General features: G+C 43.4%; 1 long non-coding RNA gene across 1 annotated transcript; it reads right to left on the minus strand.

Annotated features, from left to right (window-relative positions):
• Positions 1 to 4,562: 4,562 nt before the first annotated feature.
• LOC137090396 (uncharacterized) lies at positions 4,563 to 12,432 on the minus strand. The gene is made up of 3 exons (XR_010907847.1): positions 12,323 to 12,432; positions 4,902 to 4,972; positions 4,563 to 4,825 (listed from the first exon to the last, which is right to left on the minus strand). It is a non-coding gene; the product is annotated as an uncharacterized lncRNA (long non-coding RNA).
• Positions 12,433 to 13,000: the final 568 nt, after the last annotated feature.

Below are 13,000 nucleotides of genomic sequence, written 5' to 3' on the forward strand. Positions count from 1 at the left end.
ACAATATATTCTTATACAGTTACTTACTTTCTATTACAAAATTGTAATATTGTACATCATTTAGATTCATATATGTTGCAGTTACATGAATGCAAATTATAGAAGTTTATATTTTAGCTATATTTTAACTACATTACAGCAATTTGCAAACTCAAGTTCACTAAAACATTAACTCTTTTAAAGTGAATTGGCACAAAATAGACTATTAATGATGACAAAAGGAACATACCGGTAAACAAATCACATTACATTTATTCTAACCTTTGCGTTTTGTCAGTGTCACAAAGCTTTCACTGTGTCACACACAATCGTTGTATAACGTTATCTATGCAAACCATGAGCTTTAGGGTTTAACTTGGTTATCAAATGACATAGTTAAACAACTAGAATAGGGCTTAGGCGTCATGACGTCATTACTTGGCGTGGCGGCCATGTTGATGGCATCCTTTACTACTACTCGGACTACTGTGCACTGTTTATAGACGTACTCCCTCTCAGTCGTGTGTCTTAATTTGATTATTTTGGCGTTATTTCAACTATGGTAAACCGTTGCTGCATTTTGGGGTGTAACAGCGCAACACATAATCACCATGGGAAATGTCGAAAATGGATTAACTTTCCACCGCTTTCATGCTTGGAGGCGCAACCACGGACAAGAAGTAATAACAGTACGATGTGCAAAAAGCAAGAATTGTCACACAATCAGATGTTTTTTTAGTGTTTATTTGCAAGTAGTGCAACCTGAGAACACAGAAATGTGGAATGCTTCAAGGTAAAAGGTTACAAATAAAAAATGAACACAGAAAACGGAGTGCAAGTTGTTGCACTTTATATAACGGAGTGCACTTTATATAACAATAATAAATACACTTTTTTTAAAAAATAAATTATTTCAATACTATATAAGCAAATAAATAGGTATCTATAAAATAACAACAAAAGATACAGAAATGGAGGAAGTGCAAATTATAAATATAGTAAACAATAACATTGCAATAACAAATAAAAACGGAGGCAGAGCAATTTCTTATAAAATAATAATAATAATATATACGTTTCGGTTAGACTTTATTTCGATTGTCCACTTTAAACATTCTACTACCTATGTACGTTTTCAACAGCATGTCAACTAACACTAATTAGAGTATTAGTAGACTGTAGGTTATGGTTATATGTGTTGGGGTTCGGGTTAGTAGAATAAGTTGAATTGTAGTTGCAAAGTTACTTATAGTCAGTAGAATGTCTGTTGGGGACCAACAAAATAAAGTTTTCGTCGTCGTCGGTGCTCCGCTCTTTCTTTGGAAATGCATGTGGATCCAAAACTTTAATAGTTCCGATTTTGTCTCTATAGCGGTCCCTGCCTTCCCTATTTAACGTATCCCGGTAAATTCCACATCCCTTTCAGGATTTTAACATGTTTTTTCTTTCTCCCAACTCTGCTTCTCCTCATTCGACTTGCTGTATGTTTACATTCGCGAGGCCATCAACATGGCCGCGACGTCCCAGAATGCAACGCGGTGCCCAAGCCCTATAGTTGTGTTTTACATTTGATCATTTAGCAGACGTTTTTATTCAAAGGGACTAACAAATGAGGAGACCAATCATATAGTTTAATAGCTTTAATACAAATATAAGCATTTTTCACTTGTTTGTGCACATTAAATACTTGTAATTTAATTTTTGCACGTGCGCGCAGCATAATTAGGCTTAACGTTACCTGTACGTTACCTAACACTAGGCTGTGGCACCGACATGATAACAGAAACGAACAATTTACAAATCTTTTAGCAAATCTTGCCATTAAATAAGTTAACATTTGCATTGAGAACGACATGACAAACACAAATCTTACCTGGAGCTCGACACTTCGCGGTCCCGCTGGGAGGCAATCATATCACGGGGACAACAAGAACCCGCGACTGATTTCCTCCTGGCCGCGGCGCGGTGACGCATGCGCAGTTTGCGATGACAGAACTAAGGCTATTTTTGTTACAGAAATCTTCATCGTCTAAGCCTAATGCTTAGAGTGAGTGTTTAATTATTATTTTTTTTAATATTGTTGATATTGCTGTTAACAAATAGTTTGTATGGGTAGAACATTACGAAACAAATATATGGGAATATACTGCAATTATATGCAAAATAGCCTATATTAAAGGAAATATAAAGGAATAAAGGAAACTAAAGCCTTTTTTAATATAGCTACTGCAATGTATGCATATTGACTTTATTTATAAAATATGGCTATATTTTAACACATACAATATTTAGTAATTAAGATATAAATAGTATTACATGTAATATCCATTAAGTTGTATCCTTTATATTGTGTGGCCTTACTGTATAATGAATTTCCCATATTAATGTGAATGCATGTACACACATAAACACTTTTACAGAATGAGTTACAACAAATTTCTACTTCCCATCATGCTTTACTTCTGATTTAAAGGAGGTTAAATGTTAAAATTAATTGTTATTTCATGTGTTTTGCTCAATTTAAAAAAACTGTAAAACTGTTACTTTTATTAACAATAATGTCGGTGCACTTTTCAGCAGTTACAGCTCTTTGCTTAATATGTAGGAACATGCCAGTGTGCTTGACTTGTGTTATTGTTAACTGTATGTGTGTGTGTATATATATATATATATATATATATATATATATATATATATATATATATATATATATAACCCTTTGTAATTGTTAACATTTTCATAAGTAACTGTAATATAATAGCACTTTCTCAGTAACGGACTACAGTTCCTTTTATTTTGTAATATATATTATTTTGTTCAATATATTTTTGGGTATATCATCACATGCACATCAAATAAAATGACATACATTAAGATATTTAAGTAAATATATTGTCACATAATTTTCTAATTGAAAGCAGCAATTCCTCATGTATTATTAAATATTGTAATATATTTATCCTGTATATTTTTAATATGCAGTTAAATAATTTAATATATTTATCATTCACATATATAAGGAAATATTTTCTTTGTGTTAGGGTTACCCATTTTTATTCGTTTTACTTGCTAATTAATTTACTAAAGTAAAATCTCACTGATTTGCAGGGGTTGTATTTAACACAATCCAGCATATATTTTTTTTACAGTGTAGGACATATATGACTGAAAATACATGAATATTGTACAATTTGTATATGTGGTTTTTGCAGCATATATGATCCTTATAGTTTTCTGTTGGAACATATAAGAATCACATATGTTTTTAGCAAGACTTTTCCATATGGGTATGATCCCATAGGACCACCAGAGTTTGACCCAACGGGATCAAGAGGTGAAATCTGTAAGGCTGGAAAAACCTACCCAGCTAACACAGTTACGTTGTGAAGACGTAACCGGACCGGACCATATTCGTCGTAGCGACGTACCAAATAACGTTCCAGTGACGTAACTTTGTGATTCCCATAATCGTCGTGGCGACGATATAGTGGGACGTTGCTGGAACGTGACGAGCACGTCACAACCACCAAACTGGCATGTTGTGAGAACGTAACCTTAAAGGACCATATTTGTCGTAGCGACGTACCTAATAACGTTCCAGTGACGTAACTTTGTGATTCCCATAATCGTCGTGACGACGTTATACTGGTACGTTGCTATAACGTGATGATCACGTCTCAACGACCAAACTGGCATGTTGTGAGGACGTAACCTCAATGGACCATATTAGTCGCAGCGACATACCAGGTAACGTTCCAGCGACGTAACTTTGTGATTCCTGTATTCGTCGTGGCGACGTTATTATGATATGTCGCTGGAACGTGGCAGGTACGTCCTAACGACCAAAATACCACGTCCACCTTTATTTGAATAATCTCACCTTTAGTCCGGGAAATGAAGATGTGCTTGGTCCATAACCTTGAAATCCACATAGAACTGATACACTCAAACATTTTTCTCTGCTGTAAAACCTTATTAATAGATTTGTTTTGTTTTTAGTTAATATATTTAGGGATTATGTACTTGTAGATAATAAAAAAACTATACAAACCCCTATTAAATTGTAATAGAAAATGGCTCAAAACCACACTGCATTAATTTAATAATCAGCATTTATTCAGTGTTACTTTGTAAAAATATTAAGTCAACATTTGAACAGTGTAAAGTGTTAACAAATTATGAGTACAGAAATGTAACACGTCCATTCATTAATCAAACAAACAACATAATAAGCAATGTAACCAATTATTAAAATATTTTATTGTCTTATTAGGGATGGGAGTAGTTAAGGATTTTCTCACTTCTACTTATCAATACTCATATTGGTACTACTCTCAATAATTTAGCACAAAAAAGACATGGAAAAAAGATTTATAAGTTTCTTTATTATTACTTTTATTTGCAGAAATGTACTGCATGTCCTGTGAGGCACCTGCTACAAATGTCTGGTGGTGATGTGCTTTATTGCTTCACTATCTGTAGCTAAACCTGAACAATGTGACAATTACAAAAGATATATAGTCCTTGAGCTATAGTAAAAAAAGAGATTAGAGTCATAGCATCTTTCCTGTATTATTGGGACAAAATATACATCAACAGGTTTTTTTTTGTTCAAGAAAATGAGCATGATGACTTTCTCAGGAAGAATCTGAGACCTCTCATTCCTGACTGTGTCCCAGCTGTGGAAAAAGCTTCAGACAGTGTTGATGAGGCAGAGGGAGATGGAGAGCTGTGAGAGAAGAGGAAGAGGGTCTTTCTTACCCCACCAGCGGAGGGCAGGGTCTTCTGAGGATAGGATAGGAGGATGGGCTCTATATATTCACTTTGGATCTTTGTAAACTGGAAGCTGAAAAAAAAAGCCATACTATTGTAGGTTTATTGCTTTTTGTTAAAAAGGTATAATTTTTTTTTTTTTTACTTACATGTTCTTCCTCCTCTTCATCCTCTTCCTTATCCCGAGCTACACTGTCACATCTTCATCATTTTCTGGCAGCTGAAACAGAGGAGAACCTTATTAATGTTGCTAATCTATGTTTTTTTATGCTTTTGAAAGAGTCTCTTTAACTCAACAGTCACCAAGGCTGTATTTATTTGATCAAAAATATATTACAGTTTGTACTGTATATTGAAAGTGATAATTCACCCAAAAATGTCGATTCTGTCATTAATTCCTCACCTTATGTTGTTCCAAACCTGTAAGACCTTTGTTCATCTTCAGACACAAATGAAAATATTTTTGATGAAATCCAAAAGCTTTCTGACCCCTCCAAAGACTGCAACACAAGGCCCAGAAAGGTAGTAAAAACATTGTTAAAATAGTCCATGTGACTCCAGTGGTTCAACCTTAATGTTACGAAGCAACAAGAATACTTTTTGTGAAAAATAACTTAATTCCACAATTTTGATCTAGCTTGTGCCAGTCTCCTTTCCATTGTAATTATTGATGTCTACATCCTTTCTGGGCCTTGAAAGTGTTAATTAAATTGCTGTCTGAAGATGAATGAAGGTCTTACAGGTTTGTATCAACAAGAGGGAGAGGAATTGATGACAGGATTTAAAGGTTTGGTAGAACTAACCCTTTAAATTGAAAACAGCTATTTTACATTGTAAAATTATTATTATTATTATTATTATTATTTTAATATTCCTGTGATTAAAGCTGAATTTTCAACATCAATACACCAGTCTTCAGTGTTACATGATCCTTCAGAAATCATTCTCATATTATGATTTGCTGCTCACAAAAACATTTATGATTATTAGCAGTGTTGACAACAGTTGTGCTGTTTCATATTTTTGTGTAAACCATGGTGCATTTTTCAGGATTCTTTGATGAATAAAATCCTCATATCAGAATGATTTCTGAAGGATCATGTGACACTGAAGACTGGAGTAATGATGCTGAAAATTAAGCTTTGATCACAAGAATAAACTACATTTTATAATATATTCAAATAGAACCCAATTATTTAGAATTTTAATATTATTTCAAAATATTAGATTTTACAGATTTTTTTTAATCAAGCAAATGCTATCTTGGTTAGCATTAGAGACCTTTTTCAAAGAACTGTACCAAAACCAAACTTTTGAACATTATTGTATGTTTGAGGTTCCCTTTCGGGGAACTCGAGCTGCGTCGAAACGCTGTGAGAACGCCTCTGTTTAAATGCGTCGTGAAGCGCCTGTAGAACCATTCCATCGGAAAAAAGATCGATCGTCGGCGTGATGACGTCATCGACCGGAAGCTATAAAACGTCCGTGAAAACAAACAGGAACTAGCTTCTGAGCCTTCAGCAAGCGATCTGTGTGAACCTGTCTGTCTATTTGGTGTTTTTGTCTGTCTATTATACAAGAAAGCAGAGATTTTCCACCCTTTTTGTTAAATATTACATATATTAACAAAAAAAAGAGAAAATAAATAGATAGAAATGGCGAGTGAAAGCAGCAATTTCAGAAAGTGTGTTCCTCCCTGCCCACGCTACATCACGGGCGGGGACACACATCTTCTCTGTGTTGCATGCTTGGGAGCGCAGCATGCCCAGGCAGCCCTCGAGGGGGCTGCTTGCGAGCACTGTGAGCGTATGCCACTGAGAACGCTGCGCTCCCGCCGGGCACTCTTCGAGGAGGGTGCCTCGGCTCGTGTTCCCCGCGGCTCTGGTCCCGCTGCCGCCGAGGCGGAGCGGAGGCTGCAGTCGTGGGGATCACAATTGGATGTTGCAGAGGGGTTAGAGACGGGCGCTGCCTTATCTCTGCCCTCACCTGCTCCATCCAGCGGTTCTTCTCGGGGCATGGAAGCGCGCATGGCGGTTTCTTCCCCCCCGAGAGAGCCGCCGGTACTTCATCTGTCCAGCTCTGAGGAGGTGGACGTTGAAAGTATCGATACTGAAGATTCGCCACTTCAGTCCCCTGCTAGTGAGGAGCTAGTTGAGGTTTTGACGCGAGCAGTGGCCAGATTAAACATCGACTGGCCCACTGAAAGATCTGAGGCAGGAAGAAAACGTCATAGTAAGCTAGACGAACGCTTCCTGCCGTCTCGCGCTTCAGAACCTCAGCGACGGGGCCTGCCGTTCTTCCACGATTTGCACACCGAGGTGGCAAGATCGTGGAAGAGACCGGCTTCATATCGTGTCTTCAGCCCGCAGACTTCGGTCTACAGCAACATTTGCGGGCTGAGACCGTATGGTTATGGGGCGATGCCAAAGGTTGAAGAGACGCTTGCGAGCCATCTCTCGCCTTCCTCGGCATCGTCCCTGAAGGCCCCGACTTTACCCACCAGACCTCTAAAAACAACGTCGGCGATGGTGGGTAAAGCGTACTCGGCGGCGGGTCAAGCGGCTGCATGCCTGCACACGATGGCTATCGTGCAGGCATACCAGGCTGACCTGCTAAGGGATTTGGACGATAGTGATGCTGTGGGGGGTGATATTATCGCTGAATTAAGATCATCAGCCGATCTAGCTCTCCGGGCCACCAAGGAGACGGCCAGATGTGTGGGCCGCTCCATGGCAGCATTGGTGGCTACGGAGAGGCATCTATGGTTAAACCCCACAGACATCAAGGAGAGGGAGAAAGCCTTTCTGCTCGATGCGCCGCTTTCTCCTGGAGGCCTCTTCGGTGACGCAGTTCACACTGTCACCGAGAGGTTCCAGGAGTCGAAAAAGCAAGCTGCGGCGCTCAAGCAGTTCCTCCCTCTCCGGGTCCAGGTCCCTGGGGCTGCTGCTGATACCACCAAGCAGCCCAAGCCGAGTACGAGCTCCTCCTACAGGGCTCAGCAGAAACAGAGCGTCGCTGCCCGAGCTCCCCCTCAGCGTGGGGACGAGGGGCGGCGCTCTCAGACGAGGCCTTCGAGGGGCAGGGCTGATCTGCGGACAGTCCTGATCGCCAAGAAGGCCTCGTCGAAGCGTTCCTGACGCCAGAAGCGTCAGGACGCTGAGGGTGGTTCCCCCCGTAGGGAAACGGTGCTTACCCCTGCCTACGGTACCCGTTTCCCTACGGCACCCTCGGGGGGCCGCGCTGCCAACCCTGCCGCAATGCCGGGGCGCAGTCGGTCTCCGCGGGCCACCCGAGGGTGGTCCGCACCCCCTTCGGGGGGTCCCCGAGCAGTCAAGTCAGTTGTTCCCTGCCGGTCCGCCGCTTCAGGGCACTGTGCTTGTTGCTCAAAATACACCAGAGGCCAGCCTCGAGAGGCTGGTTCCCTTAGTAGATTTTCTAGACGAGTGGAAACGTCTACCAAATATATCTCGTTGGGTCCTGCAGATAATAGAAAGGGGGTACGCCATTCAATTCGGAAGTCGGCCACCTCCTTTCTGCGGTGTCCTGCCTACAGAGGTGGGCCCGGAGCAGGCTCTGGTAATGGCACAGGAAGTAGAGACACTCCTGCAAAAAGGGGCTATAGAGAGGGTTCCCCCTCCCAGCAGGGAGTCTGGCTTTTACAGCCGTTACTTCATCGTGCCGAAGAAGGATGGGGGCTTACGCCCGATATTAGATCTGCGGCTATTGAATCGCTCGGTGGCCAAGCTCAAATTCAAGATGCTTACACTCAGACAGATTGTAGCGCAGGTCAAATCGGAGGATTGGTTTGTCACCATAGACCTCAAAGATGCGTATTTTCATGTCTCCATCCTTCCACATCACAGGAAGTTCCTGAGGTTTGCCTTCGGGGGAGAGGCATACCAATATCGTGTACTTCCCTTCGGTCTAGCACTGTCACCCCGCACGTTCACCAAGTGTGTGGATGCAGCTCTGGCACCGCTGCGTCTACAGGGCATCCGCATATTGAACTATATCGACGACTGGCTGATTCTAGCGAATACAGAGCAGATGGCGGTTCAGCATCGAGATGCTGTTCTCGCCCATATGTCGAAGCTGGGGTTGAGGCTGAACGCCAAGAAGAGTGTGCTTTCTCCGGCTCAGAGAACCACTTTTCTGGGTGTGAACTGGGACTCGGTAATTATGCGGGCGCAATTATCGCCAACACGCATAGCATCGATCCTGGCAGCCGCCAAAGAACAGAAGCTAGGCCGAGCCGTCACTGTGAAACAGTTCCAGAAACTGTTAGGTCTCATGGCAGCAGCGTCCAACGTGATACCTTTTGGCCTACTGTACATGAGGCCACTGCAGTGGTGGCTCAAGACAAAAGGGTTCTCCCCGAGGGGAAATCCGCTCCGCACGATCAAAGTCACGCGGCGATGCCTACGTGCTCTGGTCATGTGGAAAAACCCGGGGTTTTTATCTCAGGGTCCCGTGTTGGGGGCTCTTGTTCGTCGCGTAACGCTAACGACAGATGCCTCTCTCACGGGCTGGGGGGCGACCATGAGTGGTCGCTCGTCCCAGGGTCTATGGCAGGAGCATCAGCGGCACTGGCACATAAATCGGCTAGAGATGCTCGCAGTGTTTCTTGCATTGAAACAGTTCCTGCCCGACCTCAGGGGCCACCATGTACTAGTCAGAACAGACAACACGTCCGTGGTGGCCTACATAAACCACCAGGGGGGTCTGAAGTCTCGTCCGTTGGACAAATTGGCACATCGGATCCTCCTGTGGGCCCAAGGGAAGTTGCTGTCAGTCAGGGCAGTATATATCCCGGGGGCCCTGAATCAGGAAGCAGACAGCCTGTCGAGACAGGGGCCGAGGCCCGGGGAATGGAGACTCCATCCAGAGGTGGTGGAGCTCCTTTGGAAGGTTTATGGGAAGGCAGAGATAGACCTGTTCGCTTCGGCGGAGAATTCTCACTGCCCGCAGTGGTTTTCTCTGACCCATCCGGCCCCGCTGGGGCTGGATGCCATGGTACAGGAGTGGCCGAGGCTGCCTCTGTACGCCTTCCCCCCGATTGTCCTGCTTCCAGGAGTTCTGGAGAGGGTACGCCGGGACGGGGCCCAGGTACTTCTAGTGGCTCCGAACTGGCCGACCCGAGTATGGTTTGCGGACCTGATATCTCTCCTGGAAGGCTCTCCGATGGAGATTCCGACCAGGAGGGATCTACTCTCTCAGGCGGGCGGGAGATTCCTGCACCCACGCCCAGAGATGTGGAAACTGTGGGCCTGGCCTCTGAGGGGGCTAGGCTCATAGAGGAGGGTCTCTCGGCCGAGGTCGTAGAGACCATCCTACACTCCAGAGCTCCGTCCACAAGGAAGCTGTACGCTTTGAAATGGAGACTTTTCTCAGCATGGTGCAGAGAACGCCAGTGGGATCCAGTTAACTGCCCGGTTGGTACAGTGCTGGAGTTCCTGCAGGAGAGGTTCTCTGCAGGGTTGACCCCCTCCACACTTAAGGTGTACGTGGCGGCCTTGGGTGCTGTCCACGTCCCTTGCAGTGGAGTGTCTTTGGGAAGACACCCTCTAATTACACGCTTCCTTCGTGGCACATTAAGGTTGAGGCCAGTTATGCACTCGAGGGTCCCGGCATGGGACTTGGCCATTGTTTTGAGGGGCTTGTCCGGACCTCCGTTCGAACCTCTGGAGGAGGTTTCGGATAAGTTCCTCACTCTAAAAACCATCTTCCTTTTGGCCATATCATCTCTTAAAAGGATAGGAGATATTCAGTCTCTGTCGGTAGAGCCCTCATGTCTAGAGTTTGCGCCAGGGATGGTGAAAGCATTTCTGCATCCCAGGCCGGGTTATGTCCCCAAGGTTCCTACGAGCCCACGGGGCCCCATCACTCTACAAGCCTTCTGTCCTCCTCCATTTATGACGTCAGACCAGGAAAGATTAAATCTGCTGTGTCCTGTGAGGGCACTGGATACTTATGTCCACAGAGCTGCCCTGTGGAGAAAAACTGAACAATTGTTTGTTTGCTTTGGACCCCCTAAGAAGGGGGCCCCAGTATCCAAGCAGAGGATGAGCAAGTGGGTGGTCGAGGCCATCTCACTTGCTTATGAAGCTACCGGGCAGCCGTCTCCACTGGCTGTCCGGGCGCACTCAACCAGGGGTATGGCTGCTTCTAAAGCACTTTTGTCGGGGGCTTCCCTCCATGATATCTGTAACGCGGCCGGTTGGTCGTCTCCTTCTACCTTTGTCAGGTTCTACGAACTAGACCTGGCATCTACTGTAGGGGCACAGGTACTCTCGTAACCGTGTGCGCTTCGGCTTCACACATACGAGACACTTGGTCCTATGGCGATGTGGGTATAAGCGTTCTCACAGCGTTTCGACGCAGCTCGAGTTCCCCGAAAGGGAACGTCTCGGTTACGTATGTAACCCTAGTTCCCTGAGGGAACGAGACGCTGCGTCGCTTTGCCATACTCCCGGCGTGTCCGTGATCACTTACTTCAGGCTTTATCAGAAGTTAGTTCCTGTTTGTTTTCACGGACGTTTTATAGCTTCCGGTCGATGACGTCATCACGCCGACGATCGATCTTTTTTCCGATGGAATGGTTCTACAGGCGCTTCACGACGCATTTAAACAGAGGCGTTCTCACAGCGTTTCGACGCAGCGTCTCGTTCCCTCAGGGAACTAGGGTTACATACGTAACCGAGACGTTTTACATACTAGTCACATGGTGATAATGCCAGGGTTAGTTCATCCCAAAATGAAAAATATCCCATGATTATCCCATGATCCCAAGCCATCCCTAAGTTCTTCAGGCGAACACAATCAGAGTTATATTTTAAAATGTCCTGGCTAATCCAAGCTTTATAATGGCAGTGAATGCATCATTTTTGAAGTCCATAAAAGTGCATCTATCCATCATATAATTGCGCCACACAGCTCCGGGGGTTAATAAAGGCCATCTGAAGCAAAGTGGCATGTTTGTGTGAGAAAAATATCCATATTTAAAACTTTATAGACTAAAATAACTAGCTTCCAGTGGTCAGCAATGCGCGAGTTGACTTGCGCTAAGAAGAATAACCCTTGACGCATGCGTATTGACGAACGCAGAAGTACAGAAATTAGAGCAAAACAAAACATAGCAGGGGGGGGGGGGGGTCACCCTTTTTAGCGCAAGTCGACTTGCGTAGCCTACCGCTTATCACCAAGCAAACCAAGCAATATTCACTGCCATTATAAAGCTTGGAAGAGCCAGGACATTTCTTAATATAACTCTGATTGTGTTCGTTTGAAAGAATAATGTCATATAACTTACACATAGGATGGCTTGCAGGTGAGTAAATCCTCACCATTTAAGAGATGTTGTCCGACAGGAGATCTGCTCCAACTCTGCTAACTTTACAGTGCAGGCAGCAGGGCATCAGCATGGAAGCATCAACACTTTATCAGAGCCAAATATATAAATTATACAACGCCAGGTTTATTAAAAGGAAAGAAGCTACAGCAAAGGTTAAATGCAGAAAAGAGAAAGAATGGGTTAAAATATTGTTAAAAATGGACAAGGTTAATCAATCACCTTTTTCAGTTCACCTGTGTTTTCTACTTCTCTTTCAGCAGCTTCCTTCAGAAATGTTGGAAACTTGCTGGGAGCTTCACCTCTGTTGTAGAGGGGTTATTTTTTCCCTTCTGAAAATCACAGAACATTTTATTATATGTTAACACGTTTTTTTCGCGCTCCGTGTTAATGTTTTTAATGTAAGTGACTTCGTCGATTAACAGCAAACACATAACGACGTTAGTTCAATTAATTAGCCACCTTCAATGACCCATTCAATTCCCAGAAGAAGAAAAAACTTTATAAAACTATCAAAACCTCTCATTTACACATGTGATTCAAAGCCTAAACAAGAGATTAACTTTATAGAGTTAACGTTAGCCTCGTTAACTTAGCTTACTGTTCGGAAAACGGTTGATGTGCTTACGGACTTTTTTCCAAAGACTCTACATTTCTATAAAGTAAATATTCAACAGAACAGAAGCGTGTCAATGACACATAAGAAATGTCAGGAAAATGTCAGTAACAGTTGTGTGTAATATTTGTGTAACTTTAAAGACAACTCACCTGAAAGTATAGTGAAAACAACAACGACAGAGGGAGTTTTGCGGCTTGTCAGTTGTGTTGCTGCACCGTTTCCATGGCAACTCCGCGCCGCTCCAGTGTTTGACACATCAACACACCACGTCAAAGTCACGC

This window comes from Pseudorasbora parva, chromosome 9 (genome assembly GCF_024679245.1).
Source record: "Pseudorasbora parva isolate DD20220531a chromosome 9, ASM2467924v1, whole genome shotgun sequence".
Classification (NCBI taxonomy): domain Eukaryota; kingdom Metazoa; phylum Chordata; class Actinopteri; order Cypriniformes; family Gobionidae; genus Pseudorasbora; species Pseudorasbora parva.